The sequence below is a fragment of the Aegilops tauschii genome, chromosome 2, assembly GCF_002575655.3.
Source record: "Aegilops tauschii subsp. strangulata cultivar AL8/78 chromosome 2, Aet v6.0, whole genome shotgun sequence".
Lineage (NCBI taxonomy): Eukaryota > Viridiplantae > Streptophyta > Magnoliopsida > Poales > Poaceae > Aegilops > Aegilops tauschii.
This window is the reverse complement of record NC_053036.3, coordinates 19,496,566-19,516,775: the sequence shown is the minus strand read 5'-3', so window position 1 is coordinate 19,516,775 and position 20,210 is coordinate 19,496,566. Positions and strand designations below refer to the sequence as shown.

At 42.6% G+C, this 20,210-nt stretch overlaps 1 pseudogene; it reads right to left on the bottom strand.

Moving 5' to 3' along the window:
• Positions 1–1,594: 1,594 nt before the first annotated feature.
• LOC109775742 (disease resistance protein RPM1-like) lies at positions 1,595–4,332 on the bottom strand (annotated as a pseudogene).
• Positions 4,333–20,210: the final 15,878 nt, after the last annotated feature.

Below are 20,210 nucleotides of genomic sequence, written 5' to 3'. Positions count from 1 at the left end.
GCTGTCCTAGTCTACCTCCATGTCCAACAACTACATCTTTCTGCTTTTGCAGGATCACAACCAGAACCACACCCACAGATACATTCACCAGTCTATCATCAATTATGCTCCGATAAACTAGCAAAACTTTCCAAGGTAAACAAAATTACAGGGATTCTCGTGCATGCATGTCAAATTTACTTAGACAAGTACTACTGAATATTACCTCTCCTGAAATGTTTCTCACCACCTGATCGAATAGAAGGACAGCTCTTCTATGATCTATCATGTGTATGCAAATGCAAGTACACTACGCCCTAGTGTAGCAAGCTAGCTCAGCATGCAAGTTGTATATTAGTATTCAAACTACCTAAACACTACTAGAATCTGGTTTTGTCCGGAGTTCCGACACTTCGCCGAGTTCATTCTGTCGGGAACTCGGCAAACTTCTCTCTGCCGAGTTTTATCCAAAATTGGACTCGGCAGTCATAAGCAACTCGGCAGAGCTGTGCCTTTGCCAAGTTCCAACGAGAAACAACTAGGCAAACATAATAAACTCGACAGAATCTCATGTTCATCGAGTTCTTGCAGAAATACACTCGGCAAAGCCTGACAAGTGGGCCCTGCTATACGGTAGTCGACGGAGCCATGACGACAGCCTTTGTTTGCCGAGTTTCGGCTAAGTGAGACTCGGTAAACATTTTCTATTTTTATTTTTTTAAATCAGAATTCCATGGGTCCCACGTTTGCCGAGTTTTGTCATGAACGCACTCGGTATACATTTTTCATTTTTCATTTTTTTAAATCGAAATGCCAGGCGTCACGGCTTTGCCGAGTTTTGTGTGTGGAAAACTCGGTAAAAACTGACAGGTGGGACACCGGGTCATGTACAGTTGACCATGCGCCTGGTTAAGCCGAGTTCCAAAACTCGGCAAACGATGCCTTCGACTTAAATAGGGAACACGAGGGTTCGCTTCAAACGAAAATCCCTCACTCTCTCCTCACTCTCTGGCAACACCCTAGCTAGCTCCCTCTCCTCCAACGATGGACCACCGTCGTGCCGCCTCCTCCACTTCTCGCAGCTGCCGCCTCTCCACCAGCTCGAATCCGGCGTCGTCGTATCGACAATTCGACGGCCAAGTCATAAAGCATTTATTTCCCTTCCCCGGACAAGAGCTAAAAGACACTGAACTGTGAAGTTTGAACCTCAGCAACCGCGACCGATGAGCAAAAAGTTCCGATGCTTTGCACTGGGGCATGGCATGCAAGTGGCAAATAAGGATTGTTTTCTATTGAACATGTGTCGAGCAAGTAGCTGAAGTTTTCAACATTATTACATGAATCACTATGTAAAAATACATAATAATTATCTCGAAGCAGTAGCTTAGCACCACTAAACATAAATACTGTAAAAATCAAGATGGATGGCAACAGTATAAAACTGCCTCACCGACGATAATGACTGCAAACCCAATAAGACTTATGCCACTCTGGGTCTGCAACAGAACGAAATTTCGTCAACCTAAAAAGCTAGAATTTGGTGAATTTGATCGATCACACACACACTGAATGGCATGAAAAGTGCAAACATAATATATTGGCCAGGATGGTTCAATTACCGCACTGTCCTGTAGTAGGATATGGGGATGTGCTCTAGTCTTGCCGCTTGAAGATTCCTTATGAAATCAGGATGCATGTTACTAAACCGTGTTTCTTTGAGGGATTTCAGGTGTCCAAGCCCAGGAATGTCCCGCAGTTCGGCAAGGCCACTGATCACAAATTCTTCAAGGCAGACCAAAGTTCCCTCGTGTATGCAGATTTGGTTCACATGTGGCAAATCAAGCAAAGAAATAATCCTCACATTTGGGAACCAATCTGAATGGAAGTTTAGCTCTTGTCCAGTAAATGCCCTTTTAAGACCTATTTCAGTCAAATTTGAAAATTCAGAGAGGCACTGTAATGGGTTCTCCACAAGCTGGGACCAAAGTAGAAAGATCCTGTGAAGTCTATCTCTGTTGGTTGAGAAAAATGGAGATTTCGAAGTTCCTTCGGAAAATCGCCCTGAGAAAGTGAGTTTTTCAAGACGGTTTGACAATATTAAAGTTTCAAGTTGGAGCACTTCATCTACGTTACTGGATTTTATTTGTAATTTTGAGAGCTGGTGCATCTTTGATAAAGAGTCGCACAATTGTGCACAGTGGATGCTCCTTACCCCAGTAATACTAAGGGACCTCAGCTGAGATAAACTTGCTAGTTTTGCAATGAAAACTTTACTAGCTCGAACTGAATGCAGAGTTTGCAAGTCCTTCAAGTTCCACAATCCCTCAAATGGCTCCATGGATTCAAATCTTACCAAGATTGAAAATGTTTTATCCAGCCATTTATATATAAGAAGGTGCCTCAATCTCTTCAGCTTTTCAGACCCTTGTGGAAGATTCAGACAGTCTGCACCTTGAAGACTCAACGTTTCTAAGTTCTGAAGGTTCGCAATAGAGTTTGGGAGTACCTTCACATTCGTGTTGTCGAGGCCCAAATATCTTAGGTTGAATAGCTCTCCAATCGAATTTGGAATAGTCTTAATAGGTAAGCCTGATAGCTCCAACACAGCAAGGTACTTAGATTCTGAGGGAAACCATGAAAATGGTGACATGCTAGTGCGGAATGCTATGAATGTACGAAGCCTGAATTGACCTGTGCTCGATCGAATGTCATTTCTGCATTGAAGCACCGATAAACGACGAGAATCCGACTCCACCTGCGTCCCTCCAAGACTATCGCCGTAAGTCGTACTGAAACTCTCTCTTTTAGATTGGCATATGGCTAACTCACGCACAAGATCATGCATTCGAAGACATCGAATCCTATTAAAACTGTTCCTCTCAACCACATGTAGCATGCTTCGTCGAACAAGTTCTGTAAGGTAACCTTCAGCAACATATTCTAAACTAAAACCTCCAATTTGTTCAATAAATCCTTCAGCGACCCACAATCTAATCAATTTTTTTCTGTGGATCATGTGGTCTTCTGGAAACATGGCACAATACAAGAAACAACTTTTCAAATAGTCGGGCAAGTATTTGTAGCTCAGATTCAGAATTTTCTTCATGCGATTTAGGTTCTCATTATTGTGTAGCTCCCAGATAAGCTGATCCAGAAATAGCCTCCACTCTGTAACATTCAGCGATTTAAGAGATAATCTACTCCCTATGGACACAAGAGCTAATGGTAAACCATCACAGTTCTCCACTATCGATTTACCACACTCTTGTAATGCTTTTGGGCAGATGTGATTTTCAATTTTGGGAAATGCCTTCCTGCAAAATAGGCCCCATGCATCCTCCTCCTCAAGAGGCTCAACTTTGATCTTGTAGCTATCATCAGCTATTGAAGCTACTTCCTCAGTTCTTGTTGTGACTATTACTCTGCTTCCCATGTCCTTATCAACAAGGACCTCTTTAATTTTAAAGAGATCTTCAGCAGTCCATACATCATCCAATATGATCAAGTATCGCTTTGTCTCTAAGATTTTCTTCAATTGCACTTGTAGCTCTGCACTGCTCATCTTTGCAATATCAAACTTGTCTTCAGAATAGATATCTTTTAACATAGTTCTCCAAATATCATCTAGTTTATATGACTGAGAGACGGAAACCCATGCATGACACTCAAAATTGGATGCTTCGTTTCTAAACACATTGTTGACTAGAGTGCTTTTCCCAATGCCACCCATACCCCACACAGCAGTGATCTGCAGATGAGAACATTCTGCCAAACTCAGTGACTTCATCAAGGTTTCTCTATTTTTACCAAGTCCTACAAGTTCATCATCAGAGATTGAGTAACCATGTCCAGGAAGATACAATTGCTGTTGGCTGTCATAATTTGTTGTAGGAACATCACTCATAACAGAGATTTGTTGAGTCCAGTCTCTATTTTGTTTAAGCTGTGTAAGCTCTAGATTTATTCTCTTAAGTGCCATAGCAATTTCATCTAGTGTAAACAGAGATCGGGTTTCTTTATGATTTTGTTCACATAAACCCACCATGATCCTTCCTGATGGTGTTTACTAACAACATAAATAAATTGATCCACAATGTCTTCCATATCATATGCCAATCTTCAGACTTACCCTGTCCATGTCTCGGTGACTTGATCTATCCGACCCTTCGTGACAATATCCTTGAGAAATGCTTGCATAAGCTCAAGATCATTCTTTATCAGTCTCATGTTATCCGGGAGTGCTGCCACGGGCCCAGTTTTCCTTGCAAGCAATGGTCTAGCGTACTTCAGTGTCTCTACTGCCATAGCTATGCCAATCTTTTTTATGACAAGCACAAGAGCAGCCTCTGCCATTTCTTTGCGTACGGCTTTACGTCAGTTTACCAGCAAATGCGATTGAAAATATCAGTGTTCAATGTTGAATACCAACGCCATCCTTATACATTGAGTCTACATAAAGAAAACAATTATTTTGTTAGTTACCAGAAATCCTAGTGAGATAACTTTTGTGATGTCAGGCGCCGACATAACTGATTTTTTACTATCATTCCATTGCTTTACATGGATGTTCGATATGTTGGTTTGCATTAATATTTGATATGTAAAGCTAGCTTGACCGCACAGAGCCGTTGTGGTTTGCCAGACATAACGAAATAGAGGTGTGAGTGTGCTAGTGTGATGGTTGACAGGCATAACAAAATAAGTAATCCAGGCACTCACAAGGCCGGGCCGCATCCCTTTGTCAATAGACAACTGTGCACTCCAAGAAAATTTTGGCACCTTTTTTTTTGTGCACAATAGCTACTTGTAAGTTGCCTGCAAATCAAATTTGTGTCTGTCGATTTTGGGAGGAAGGAAAAGGCTGTCAAAGAGAAGGAAGAAGCAGTCACCAGCTCGCTGAAGAAGGCCTCTGGGTCTATCTAAGGGTAACAGGCGACCCCACTATTTATCTTTGGGTGGCAGGCTACCGCATTATCTATCTTATGGTTGTTGGGGGCGAGGGTGCAGGTCGCCGGAGAAAGTGGTGCATGGCCGGGGGCGGCGATTGCATGGCGGTGAGCGCTGAGGCTGGCGAAGGAGGGCCGCCAGCAGCAGGTGGTTAGGCCTGTGGTGGCTTGGTGGTTCAGAGATAGAAGATGAACAATGATCCATTTTCAAAGGATGAAGAAGCCCATCCGACCATCCATCTTGCATCCGACGGCTAATAATGATTGGACTGACCAAAATTGCATTTGCAGTCACCTGACGTCTTGCCAATCCCCTTTTTTTAAACAACGAGCCACCTCTTCGATTTCCATTAAAGAAACCACCAACACCAGTCATACAAAATTAAAGGTTCAAAACTGAAAACACAAGCCGTTGCTTTATAGCCTAAAGCGGAGGAAAACCCTTTTTCGTCGAACTGAAAACGCAAAGAAACAAAAAGATCCGGATGATACAAAGCATCTGGCACCTTATTCCCACCATTGTGAGGGTGCCGCCGAATCGAAAAAGAAAAAGAAAAAGGAAAGGAAAGATCCGGATCACCTACTTGCCACGATGCCAAATTGCGCTAAAATCATATTTTCCGCATACTGCCGAGCACCAATCTGCGATTCAGGCTTTAACTGCCAAGAACATCCAAAGTTCAGTTTTACAACTGTTGAAAGAACCCATACAAGCTGTGCAAGTGATACAACAACGCGCATGGGAGCATCAGAAAACAAAGCTGGAAATACATGCGAGCAAGCAAACCTTCGGTCATGCAAAGTGTATACTTGTCCCCAGTGGCCGCCTGCACGCTCCGATCGATACCAGCGAGAAGACGAACAACAGCGCACACCTGACGGCAGGACAGAGCAGGAGCGGCTTGGCCGTCGCGGCCCTCGCCCGAGTCGCTCGCCGCTGCCAAGCGGGCGGTTCTCGGTGCCAACGTTCGCTGCGGCCCGCGGGCATAATAAGCATCGACTTGGGCGGAAACCCCAAAGCCGTTGCCGGGCTGATAAGATGAGACTATAAGTGAAAGATTTTAGCCATAGCGGACAAGTCGAGGGACGAAGTTATTTAAAAAATTTATTTATAAATTTAAATATCAGAACAAATTTTATGTGCTCGCGTGAGAAGGTTTTGGATTTCGTTTTTGTTTTTTTGTTTTTGACCCCAACGAATCGGACGAATTTTGTGAGCCTTAATTTAAAATTCAAAAAACTTAAAAGTAACTCTCTACTAATATAATACTCCCTCCGTTTCCAAATATAAGTTTTCTAGAGATTCCAACAAGCGACTACATACGAAACAAAATGAGTGAATCTACACTTTAAAATATGTCTACATATATTCGAATGTTGTAGTCCATTTGAAATGTCAAGAAAAACTTATATTTAGGAATGGAGGGGGATGTATACTTTTTTTTACAAATAAAGACCCAAACAACATCCTATATCTGATTAATATCAACAGATAATTGGACGCGGAACTACCAATAAAAACAAAATTGCATTAAAAATCATACTAGCCTTTTTAATTGTACACCACTTGTCAAACATTATGAATTGATCAATCAACAATAAAAGAATGGGAGACTTGCAAATGCCCTTGCCATACCAGACTTTAAAGACCACAATAGTCACTAGCCCCTTGAGACCAGATCTATAAATCTGTAAACCAACATCGGTTGGAGCATCATCCCATGCAATACAGGCTTGCACTCCATCACCATCCTTTTAGAGGGTTTGGATGGATCGGACTAGAAACAACATTCAAAAGATGTCGAATTCGCGTCACCAAATAACCAGCCAATAGCCATCCTTGATTGATACACCAATTGGCCACGGATATTGGGACACAAACTCTCACAGCCCATTCGTCGGTGTCGTATGAGATGTCGTTGAGGTAGGGAGAGAGCAAAGAGACCTTATTCCACATGTCATTGCAACAACCACCTTGTCGATGTCATCATGGAAACGAAAACCTAAAGAAAAGAAAACAAGATAGACAGGTCCCACTAGTGCAGAACCTGGATTTAGCACCGGTTTGTAAGGCCTTTTAGTGCCGGTTCTGCAACCGTCACTAAAGTGTGGGGACTAAACCCCCTCCCCCCCTTTTTACTACCGATTCAACACGAACCGCCACTAAAGGGCCAGCACGTGGCACGAGCCCGCGCCGGGGTTTGGGAGACTTGTAGTACCGGTTGGTAACACCAACCGGTACTAAAGGATTTTTTATTTTTTATTTAAATAAAGCAAAAACAGCCCGCCTTCTGGCCCGGCACGGCCTACATACGACTAGAAACCCAACCTCTAGTTGGGCCAGGATGCAGGCCCGTATGGCCCAGTAGGCCCCACGGGGCAGAAGACTTGCAATAGGCCCACAAAGGCATGTTTAGAGAGGAGCTCGACACGGTAGCCGTGGCGGGGCTTATAAACCGGTGCGAGCTCCTCTCAACTAGCGAGGTGGGACTAAACATTGTGCACTGCGGGTGGCAGCGCACCCCTTTAGTACCGGTTGGTGGCTCCAACCGGTACTAAAGGGGGGAGGTCTTTAGTACCGGTTGGAGCCACCAACCCGTACTAAAGGCCACCACCACTTTAGTACCGGTTTGTGGCACGAACCGGCACTAAAGTTTCGCCACGAACCGGTACTAATGAGCGCCGCCCGCCTAGCCATTGGAACCGGCACTAATGGTCACATTAGTGCCGGTTCAATTATAAACGGGGACAAATGAGCTTCACATTAGGCCTTTTTTCTACTAGTGTCCCCACTCCTCTTGCTGTCGACAAGGACGCCAGACGAGGAAGGGGAGGGGAACCGAGGCGGTGATGTGTAGGGAAGCTAAGGCGGCGGCTAGGGTTGGGAGTCACCGATGAGACATGTCGGGCGTCCAATTCTCTCTCTCTCTCTCTCATATTATCGTATTTACATGCTACTATTTGAATGAGCATGCTTTTTTTTTTTGCTGAATTAGACCCAGATTACTTTATTTCGTAGCCTAAATGAAACGGACAAAATATTAGAACGAAACTGAAAAGCATCCTTAAGAAATCCATTATGATAATCTAACTTCATATTTGTTGTTGAATTTTACCTGCACTATGTAAATGGAAAAGGGAAGGGGGGGGGGGGGGGGGGGGTTTGATGTGCCCATCAATGCCTGAATTATCCTTCCTGCTGCTGGTTTGCTCGGGCCGGCTCCAAGTATTGGACAGGAACCATGTGCGACCCCGAACATGTTACAACTTGGCTCATTTTTCTTTGAGAAGCCAAACTTCAGGACTCCGCCGAGGTGAAATAATATTGAGCTTTTCATGTACGGTGAAGTAGTCCCAAGCGTGCAAGCAACCAAGTTTATTTTAGTTTAGGCTCGTGATCAGCGTGGCCGGAGAGATTAATTAGTTTCAGAATTAAAGAGTACTAGTTCAGAAAAGTCATCCACGTACAAGTTAGTTGGCTAGCTTAAATAAATGTATCTCTCCGAGATGTAAAAGGAGAGGATTGTTTTTCTATATTAGTTTGGGTTAGAGTTTTGCACGGCCGTACGTACGGCTGGTGGGGGTCACCTTATTATAAAGGTATCGTGAGTTGGATCAGGGACTCAGTTTTGGAAAGTTTAGTTGAACAAAGAACACGGAACGTCTCGAGTGGAGGGGCACCAACGATGAGTTTTTGCAATCCTTGATGATCGGGGATTTGTTTCTGCTACGCCACCGTGATTACCCTTGGGTTAATTTCGGGGCAAGTCTAATCCTTTGGTTTCTTGATATCTCGTTTGATCCAAAGGCCCTTCTTCTTCTTCTTCTTCTTCTTCTTCTTCTTCTTCTTCTTCTTCTTCTACGCACTAGTAGAAAAAGAGTCAAATGTTCAGCTCATTAGTCCCGGTTTGTATTTGAGCGGCACTAATGTGATCATTAATGCCGGTTCCAACGGCTAGGCGGACGACGCTCATTAGTACCGGTTCGTGGTGAATCTTTAGTACCGGTTTGTGCCACAAACCGGTACTAAAGGTGGTGGCCTTTAGTACGGGTTGGTGGCTCCAACCGGTACTAAAGAACCCCCATTTAGTACCGGTTGGAGCCACCAACCGGTACTAAAGGTGGTGCGCTGCCACCCGCAGTGCACAATGTTTAGTCCCACCTCGCTAGTTGAGAGGAGCTCGCACTGGTTTATAAGCCCCGTCGGGGCTACCGTGTCGAGCTCCTCTCTAAGCAGGCCTTTGTGGGCCTATTGCAAGTCTTCTACCCTGTGGGGCCTACTGGGCCGTACGGGCCTGCATCCTGGCCCAACTAGAGGTTGGGTTTCTAGTCGTATGCAGGCCGTGCCGGCCCAGTAGGCGGGCTGTTTTTGCTTTATTTAAAAAAATTCAAAAAAAATTAACACCAACCGGGACTAAAGGTCCCCCAGACCACGGCGCGCCTCGTGCCACGTGGTGGGCCTTTGGTCCCGGTTCGTGTTGAACTGGGACTAAAGGGGGGGACCTTTAGTCCTCACCTTTTAGTGCCGGTTCGAGAACCGGTACTAAAGGTCCTTATGAACCGGTACTAAAAGTCGTTTTTCTACTAATGACGTGTGCTATTTATTTTCTACGACTGTCACTGTTCGTTGTTGTTTTGCAAGTACAGTGAAGGATCAGACCTACCAGTGACTCGTCGTCTAGCCGAGTCTAATGGGGGGGGGGGGGGGGGCGCTCTGGCCCTCCTGATGATTTGGAATCCAAAAGCATCACCCTATTCACATGTACAACGCCATGCCAGACATATACAATGGGCCTTGTTTCTGAACAACACTAGCAGGGAAACATTTATAGAAGTTGTAAGTTAGTGGCGCAGCCCGCCGATTGCTGGACGCCGGTGCTATTCTGGCAAACTAGCAGTGTCGTTGATGTAACTACCAGCTCTACTGACATCATGTTGTTACAGGTGCGCCCTATACGATCAATGGCACTAGTTCGTGGACCCTAGCAGATAGAAGTAGTAGTGGCGTCTGTAATTTCCAATGCCATTAATTATTTTACTAAGTAGTGGCGTCGACGTATATGTCCAACGCCATAAGTTCGTTGACCCGGGCCTCTGGATCCTGACTCCTCCTAGTTCCAGACTCGGCCCTCCGCTGCACTCGGTCTGCCTATTGTAATAGAAGAACTCTTGAAAGAGGCTAACAGTGGGCTCGATTTGGAGGTAGAATTCGCAAAAAACTTCCCTGTCTAGATGGTCTGAGAAGATAACTGTTTCATTTTGGGCCGGCGTTGGCCGGGTCTCTTCTTATCGAGCCCGCCATTCAATCTGATCCTTGGCTAGCAATAAACCGTTTTTCACTAGCTCATCAAGCATAAGCTCCGTCATGCAGATTTCGTCCAGTTGACGGCTTTGCTGATTACCACTACCCCAAACTGACTTTTTCCTGACGGCTTCCCGTCAGGAACATACCTATACCGTCAGGAATGCCCCGTCAGCAATAGCTTGTCAGGAACGACCTTCATTCCTGAAGGTAACCGTCGATAAACACATTCCTGACGGGGTTTCCTGACAGACGACATTTTGCCCTGAGTTTGTGTTTCCTGATGGTATCCCCGTCAGGAATACACCTTCAGGAATGAAAGAACAACAAATTCAGTAGGTAGTACACTACATTCAAAATTCAGCACGAACACAAATTGATTCCATTCATATTTCTGCACAGAAATATTCACAACCGAGTAAATAAGATCACATCCAATCCAACTATTCAAGGTTCACAAGATCATAATCCATTGTAATATCTTGAAATGTTCACAAAATGAGATTCAACTCATGGTTCCCAACTACTTAAAAACTACAAGAGCTGCTCCATTTAGCCCGTCCAAATGACAAGTGAATCTGAACAGGCAGCAAATACATTCATAATTGATTCTCCTTAGTTGGAGTAGCACCATGGTCTTCTCAGCATGGGAAGAAGCTGCCAAACAGAGTACCAGCATGCTCTTAGGCTTGGGAAGATCCATGCACCTAAAAGGAAAAAAAAACTGTAAGTATTAAGTACTTCCAATGTTGAAACATATTTGAACTAAAAACTGCCAAAGGAATAACTGTGCTATACAGAAAACAAAAAAGAGATGAACATGCACATTCTATAGTATATAGATGAATAAGTGTGGTGAAATAAGGTCCTTACCAGCAAACAGAACTAAATAAAGACAATATGTATTGTTGGTAAATTACAGAGGGATTCACTCACATACGCATGGAGGTACAATAAATTCAGACTTGTACTACTGAATAGCACCTCACCTGCAACGTCTGATTATGGAAATTTAGTTAATTTGATTCAGTTATAAAGAGGGTTAGAACTCGGTACCCTAAGGGTCACTGATTAGCACCCTACTTGGTGAAGTTAGATATATCTAACACCAGCACTCTTTGCAAGTTGGCATTATAAATTTATAATACAGCGACTAAAGAAAACAGAAACATATAAAATGATAAACAGAAACATGTACGTGCAGTGATGAAGCCCCTCACCACGAATCACGGGTGTGAGCACGGTAGGATCAATGATAAATTGACTTTGAAAAGGCCTATGATAAAGTAAAATGGCCCTTTCTGTTGCAAACTTTATGCATGAAGGGGTTTTCACCAAAATGGTATCGATGGGTAGTGAGTTTTGTTTCTGAAGGCAGTGTGGCTATCAAAGTCAATGATGATGTTGGCAACTATTTTCAGACTAAGAAGGGTCTTCGCCAAGGGGACTCCATATCCCCTATTTTGTTCAACATAGCGGCCGATATGCTAGCTATCCTTGTTCAGAGGGCGAAGGTGGCCGGTCAGATTAGTGGTGTTATTCCCCATTTAGGCCCTCTTTGATTCATAGGATTCTCAAAACGCGGGAATAGGAAAAAAATAAATGATCGAAGTGGTATGCCAACTTGAATTCTGGATTAGCATAGAGTGTTTGATGCCACAGGAAAAACAAAGGAAGTGAAAAAAAATGTTTGATTGGATGCTAGATTTCTGGTGAAATGTAGTACACATAATTCCATAGGAGAATTCCTATAGGATTCAATCCTATGAATGAATCAAACGACCGATGTAGGAAAAAATCATAAGGATTCTAACCCTCCAAAAATCTTATGAAATTTCTTTGAATCAAAGGAGCCCTTAGTAGAAGAAGGTCTATCCATTTTACAATACGCGGATGACACTATTCTTTTTATGAATAATGACCTAGATAAAGCAAGAAACATGAAGCTTCTTTTATGCACATTTGAGGATCTCTCTGGTCTCAAAATTAATTTTCATAAGAGCGAGCTTTCCTGCTTCGGCGACGATGCAGAGTCCACAGCTGAATATGCTGACATTTTTGGCTGCCAGCTTGGGCAATTCTCGATTCGGTATCTCAGTATTCCGATTCACTATCAGCCCTTAACTATCGTTGAGTGGAAGCATGTGGAAGAGAGACTTGAGAAATGGCTAGCCATCTAGAAAGCCAAACTCTTGTCATATGGGGGGATTGATTTTGATCAATTCTGTCCTCAACAATATGGTTCTATACATGTTGTCATTCTTCCACTTACCAAAAGGGGTTCTTCAATATCTGGATTACTTAGATCCATGTTTTTTGGCAATGCGATAATGAATCAAAGAAATATGGGCTGGCTAGGTGGAGTGTTTTATGCCTCCTTAAAATTCAAAGGGGGTTTGGAATTCAAGATCTTGAGATTAAAAACATCGCTCTTTTGAGTAAATGGGTTTACAAATAACTCACTGAGAATGGAGTGTGGCAGAAAATCATTCGTAAAAAATACGTGGGGTCCAAAGCCATTTCTCAAGTTCATTGAAACTCGGTGATTCACATTTTTGGTATGGTGTCATGAAGGCCAAGGAATTCTGTTTTTAATTTGGTACTTTCTCAGTTAGGGATGGTTCTCATGTTCGATTCTGTGAAGATACTTGGCTAGGCGCCACCTCACTTATGGTGCAATACCCTAACTTAGAAAGGATTGTCAGACATAAATTTGTCATGATCAAACACGTTTTGGTGCAAGAAAACCCCGATATTTCTTTTCGTAGGGACCTCTTTGGCCTGCCAGCATGGAATGAATTACTTTCTCGTCTGGAGGACATTTAACTAACAAGCGACCGGGACAAGTTTTGATGGAAACTGTGTCAAAACGGTAGTTTCTCAGTCAAGTCCTTGTACGATGTGATGACTCATATTGATGTTTCCGTTGATAATTTTTTTTATGAAACCTAAAAATACCTCTGATAGTGAAGATATTCCTCTGGTTTTTAAGCAGATGGGTCATTTTAACTAGAGATAACCTGGCACGACGTAACTGACAAGGTAGCAAGACATGTTTCTTTTGCCAACATGATGAGTCTATTAAATACTTATTTTTTTAGTGTAAGTTCGCTCGTGCATTATGAGCCATAGTTCAAGTAGCTTAAAATCAATACCCCCCCTCCCACGGAGTGCATGTAACATGTTCAGCAATCGATTGCAGGGTATGGATAACAATTTTCTGCACATATTCTTGTGGGGGCGGCTGCCTTATGTTGGGTATTGTGTCTTACTAGGAGTGATGTGGTTTTTAATAATAAATGTGTTTCTTCTCCTTTGTAGGTTATTCATGCATGTATGCGATAGCTTTGTATTTGGTCTATCTTGCAGAAGTCGGAGGACAGCGACCTTTTTATGATGGCGTCTACCAGGCTGGAGCGTACGGCCAGGGAGGTTTTCTTCCTCCATAGATGGCGGTGTAATCTCCGTATAGGATCTACCCCACCCTAGGCTGGATTGATTTATTTTTGTTGCAAAGCAATGTTTTATTTTTCATTCGTTTGGAGTTGCTGGCTGTGTGCTTCATGTTATGCAGAGGCCGGACATTTTTTAGATGCGGTTGTAACACCTTGATAAATCAATTCAATGAAATGTTCTTTATCGAGGAAAAAACAAGGGTCGTGACTTACCGGGATGCTAGTAGTACTTCCTTTTCCTTTTTACTTCGCTATAAAATTTGTCTTTGTCAAACTTCCTAAAGTTTAATCAACTTTATAGAACAAATATCAATATTCATAATACAAAATCAATATCATTAAATGTGTCATGAATTTAATTTCCATAGTGTATAACTTTAGTATTTCAGATGTTGATATTTGTTTCACATAAAGATGATCAAATTTTACGAAGTTTGAATTCGAATAAATCTTATCTGTAGAGTAAAAATGATCAGAGGGCGTATTAATGCTAAATTACTAACCATCTAGTATTACGTATGACCCTGCAAATTGGGTTAATTAGGTCAGGTAGTCTTCCACAATTGGTTACGTAATTTCAGACAAAAAACGTTGTTCTAGTTCTCCCAAACCAAATCGTCGGGGTTCTCATCGACATGCAAGTCGTGAAAGTCGACAGGCAAGTCGTGAACCTATTAAAAAACATGATCATCTCATACATCAACATATACCACATCACAACATCCCCTGCAAAAACAAGTTAGACGTCATCTGATTTGTTGTTGCAATTTTTACGTGGCTACTAGGTCAAACTATAAGAATCGTTTTTATCTATGCAACATCACAGCAGTGGTATACAAGTGGCCTTTTAACCTTCTACAAGGACCGCTGTTGTCAAATTAGGTTCAACTAAGGTGGGAGAGACAGACACCCGCAAAGCCATTTTTATGCAATACATGTTGCATGTTAGTCAGTAGAACCGGTCTCTTGTGTGAGGACAAGTAAGGTTGGTCTGGTCCACTTCATCTCACAATACCGCCGAATCCAAATAAGACAAAAGGATTTGTGAGTAGTTCCGTTTGTTCTTGAGGACATGGGAGAAGTCTTGTTATAAGTAATCATGTGAAGTTGGTATTCGTTCAATATTTTGATGAAGTTTATGTTGTTCTTCCTCTAATGGTGTCGTTTAAAAGTCGACTACATGAAACTTAACCGTATTTGGGCCTATGGGAGGCATTGTGGAGTAGTAAGTAGATGAAGGGTTGCGAGAGTGACATAAGATTACACCCTAGTTTATGTGCTATTCCGTAAGTGGCTAATTTGGATCCACATATTTCATGTTGTGATTATATTTATCTTAATTCTTCTTTCGTAGTTGCGAATTCTTGCGAGAGGTGTTAAACATAAGTTGGTTGTTTGTTTAAGCAAGAACACCACCCTAGCACTGGTCCATCCACATATCAATTTATTAAAGTAGTGAATGTGAATTAACTAAACATGATGAATGTGACTAGATGAGAATTCCCATGTGTCTTTGAGAATGCTTTGCTTATTATAAGAGAAACTTTTTGCTGGTCCTTTGCAATAAAAGGCCGGGCCACCTTGTTGCACTTTGTTACTTTGGTTACTTGTTATTTGCTATGAATTATATCACTATCAAATTATCTGTTACTACTATTTTACAGCACCGGTGGAGATTACCTTACTGAAACCACTTATCAATTCCTTTTGCTCCTCGTTGGGTTCGACACGCTTACTTATCATTAGTGGATCGCGAGCAGATACTTGTGGATCATTAGTGCATTGCGAGCGGGGCACCGGACGGCGGTCGTGCCATCTGGACGACATTGTGGACGTGCCCTTGTCCACCTAAGGTACGAGTCGTTAGTTGGCCGATTGCGACCAATTCTTTGGCTACAATGGAAAATAAACATGTGAGAACTTTGGAACTATGTGTCCTATGCGGCTTTGAGCTGGAGGACACCTTCCATCACTACTAGGGAAAAGCCTAACAGCAGCGCGGGTTTTTGGCCTATCAGTAGCACGGGGTGCCGCGCTGTTGATACGGCGCTAAGCTAAAGGTTAGCAGTAGCGCGGGCGTACACACACTACTGCTATACGTACTTAGTAGTAGCGTGTTCTGGAGAAAGCGCTACTGGTAAATACTAGCATAGCGTCTGTGTGCCCGCGCTACTACTATTATTACGTATTCTATTTCTTTTTCATTTTATGTCGTATTCATACACCATTATACAAGTTTTCATACAGTAGCAATTTAGAGATTGTTTTTAGATCATAATGAGTTATTACATCACTGGGTGAAAGAACTGTGGATTAGTTTCAAGTGAATGGATCACTTGAAACTAATCCACACGGTTCTTTCATCCAATGATATAATAAATCATCATCATCATATCATTAACAACTTATCATCATAATACATCATAGTTATATAACAACTCCTCATGATCATCATTGTCATATAACAACTCCTCATTGCCTCATTGTCATATAACAACTCCTCATTGTCATATAACAACTCGTCATGATCATCATCATCAACTCTAACACATTGTAGCACATAATAACACATTGTACCTAGGACCTACTCCTCTCTCATAGGACTTACTACCTTCTCTTAGGTAAAATAGCATAAAACAAGATAGGCCCTGATTATCCTGTCTCCAATTGTTGCGCTTCACACAATGTTGCTTCCATGTAGCTCCCTACGATTGAGCATACATTTTTCCAATCTTTGATTGTCATGTCTTCATCGGTTTTAAAAATCCGTTATGAACAGCAGTGATGCGTAGGATGACCTAGCCGTAAGTTCATAACATCAAGGTGACCTTTCGGAAACATCAGATGAGGCACACAATCATTCGGGATTTTTTGTTGAAAAAAATAGTAATAACTTCGCAGTTAGCAATGTAGTTGAGTTTTAGAAGAATTTATGCAAAAGATGCACGGATGTCGTAATATGAAAAAAATCTTACCATGACATCTCCATGGATGTTACAGTAGTTCAACACATGCACTAGTGGCACGTATTGACCATAATGTGGAGGAGTTTGATAATAGATATTGTAATTCTTAAGATCAGTAATAAATGAGATCTGATGCTTTTTCTCCTGATAAGTTAATTCTGAGCCATCGGTGTAGTAGGTTCTGTCTACCATCTTTCGCACATTCTTTGTAGAATGAAAATAAGTTATCAATGGAAATAAGCTGTCAACTATTTTGAAATAAAAAATATAAATTACTTAATAACTATGATTGAGAAACTCACATAGCGGTAGAATTGGAAGCGTATCAACAAGGACCCAAATGTCCATATTGTCTTGGGCGATGTCAGGATCGCCAAGATCCATGGTGACAAGCATACCCTCATGAAAATCATACATCTTGCAAAGTGCTTCCCAATTCGGCAACCAAAATGGGTAACGCTCTCAAAATTGTATAGATTTACATCAAGATCCATATCATGATGGGTCCTTAGGTGAATTATCTTTGTTTCCATACTTTCATGATCTTCAAAATCCATCCTCTCTAAGACATAGCGTCTTGCATGACATGAGATATACTAGTCGAATTGTAAAAGACGAAAATTACACGTTAAAGTAGCAGAAGTCGTGCTTAGTTATGAAAAAAAACACTTGTCATCGTTGCGTACCGTTTCAACATCAAAGGCCTCCTGGAGCTTAATGCTGAAGCGCCCACTTTCTACCAGGTGAGGCCTGTCGCACAGACCCCGGTCGTCGCCGCACCAGTCGCACTCCCCTGGAAGACTTTCGTCGTTCGACAACGACATCGACGACATTTCCTATGTTCACAATTCAAAGATTAAACTTGTACAATTAAATATATTTACTACAAAAACTAAATTAGATCATTATTATTCATCACGGGTTGACTATCGGTCTATCGAGTCTTTTCTTGCAAACTATCAGCTCACGTGGTGTATACATTCGATCATTGGTGATGGTCGCTCCTCCTTTCGTCACGGGGTGCATTGCACGAAAATGTCTAGCACACAGGAACAAAGGAGAAGCGACCCCCACGACAACAGTCGGGATTCTTCGTCCTCTCTCATATATGGTGTAAACACTCCCTCACCGATTCCTGTCTGACATTTGCGACCGTCGGTGATGGTCATTCTTCCCTTCCTTCTCGTGCATTACCAAAAGGTCTATCACGAGAAAGAAGAGGAGGAACGACCCCCATGACAATAGTCAACATTCTTCTTCTCTCATGTATGGTGGAGTCCCGACAGACTTAAAGTCAACCCAAAATGTCGTTTAATTATCTCCAATTTGAGCATTCGATTATCTCCAATTTTATTATTCAAATTAGCATGCATTCAATAAGCAAAACTAAATCATCTCTTGCGTCCATACATCGTAGAATATTATCACTAATACATCTCGAATAGTATCATACATATAACATCACAAATACAACTAGAACCCTAGCGAACGACGAGTATCGGCGCGGGCAGTGGACACCCAAAGAGAAGTAACCATCACAGGATCATAGCTCCAGTGAGATCCCTGAAGAACCTGCCAGGTATTGGAGAACCTGCCCTCCAACACAACCATGTAGCGACGGACGTGCTCGTCCTCCTCGCTGACACGGTAACGTACCACCTCCGTGATGGACGAAAGCCTCCGCACTATCACTGGCCCACGCGACCGCCACCAAAGAAGGTCTGGGTCGACGATGGGCTGCTGATACGTCCATTTTGCATCATGCTTTTATATCAATATTTATTGCATTATGGGCTGTTATTACATATTATGTTACAATACTTATGCCTTTTCTCTCTTATTTTATAAGGTTTACATGAAGAGGGAGAATGCCGACAGCTGGAATTCTGGGCTGGAAAAGGAGCAAATATTAGAAACCTATTTTGCACAACTCCAAAAGTCCTGAAACTTCAGAAACTCAGTTTTGGAATATATTAAAAATATTGGGCGAAGAAAGCACCAGAGGGGGGCCACACCCTGTCCACGAGGGTGGGGGGCGCGCCCTACCCCCTTGGGCGCGCCCCCTGCCTCGTGGGCCACCTGGCTGGCCTCCGGTGCCCATCTTTGGCTATATGAAGTCTTTTACCCTGGAAAAAATCATAAGCAAGCTTTCGGGACGAAACACCACCGCCATGAAGCGGAACCTTGGCGGAACCAATCTAGGGCTCCTGTAGGAGATATGCCCTAGAGGCAGTAATAACACTTATTTTGTATCTCCAAGTTTGTAATGAATGTTTATGATCCATGCTATAACTGCAATGATTCTCGAGTCTACAATATCCACGAGGCTCGGAGGGAACTCATATGCACGTGTGGTATAATAAACGGTAAAATATATTCCTAGTCTTCCCTCTAAGACTAGCTCAAGTATTGCATGATGATCCTGTTTTCCTGATCATGGGCATGACTATGCCGGCAATTTTGAGGGCACAATGTTGGTAGAACGCTTGTGTTGAATCAACCCGAATTGATGTTATGCTATGAGATACCTTCGTCACAAGTTTAGGGTTAATATCATTGAGATAGTTAATGTTTGCATAATTCCTTAGACCATGAGAGTATCAAGTTCCTTCGTGCTTGCTTCGTGAACTTTGGGGTTTGTTAAACGTCATCCGTAACTGGGTGGCTATTACGGCAGCTTTCGGGTTCACGGAAAAGTATAGGAAGTAACAAGATAGCTCAAGATTGGGATTTGCTCCTCCGACGATGGAGAGATATACTCGGGCCCTCTCGGTGTAACGGTATCCATCATCGTCTTGCCAGACACATTGTGATTTGATCACTGGGATGCCGGAACACGGAAACGAGAAAAGAGAACAAAACCGGTAACGAGGTAACTTGCATGCTGGACAAATTGTTGATCCACAGGAATGCAATAAATCTCACCTCGGGTGTTTGTGACATATCGCGAAGCAAAATGAATAGCTCACTGCAACTGGAGGTTCACTCGAATATTTATTCGTGTGGGTATAGGGGTCAATATGGGTGTCCACGGCTCTGATGTTGATCATTGATCGGAAGGGGTTCCGCGTCATGTCTATACTTCACCGAACCTATAGGGTCACACGCTTAAGGGTCATCTATCTGCTGAATACTAGACAGGGAGTATGCGAGAAAATCACCGAAAAAGTTTCGGACACCGGAAAGGTTTCGGACAGCGGAATCGTACCGCAGAGAGAGGTCATCGGATAAGTTTCGATGGTACCGAAAAGTTGTTTCGGGATATACCATTAAGTCATATTGGTTTCGGCAAATGCCTGATAATTCTTGGAGGGTGACAGAATTATTCTGGAAGCTTTTTGGAATTTTTTGAGATAAAAACCGGAAATGTTCCGGAGCTGCCGGAGCCACTTCAGATGCGTTTCGCAGATGAAAATCACTAAAACCGAAATTGTTTCGGAACGCGTTGAAAATTATTTTAGTGGGTACTGGAAATGTTCTAAGCCCACATAAATATTTTCAGTTCGAACGGACGCTGAAAAATGTCGTCGTGAATAGTGAAAGTGCTTTTTGGGATTATTTT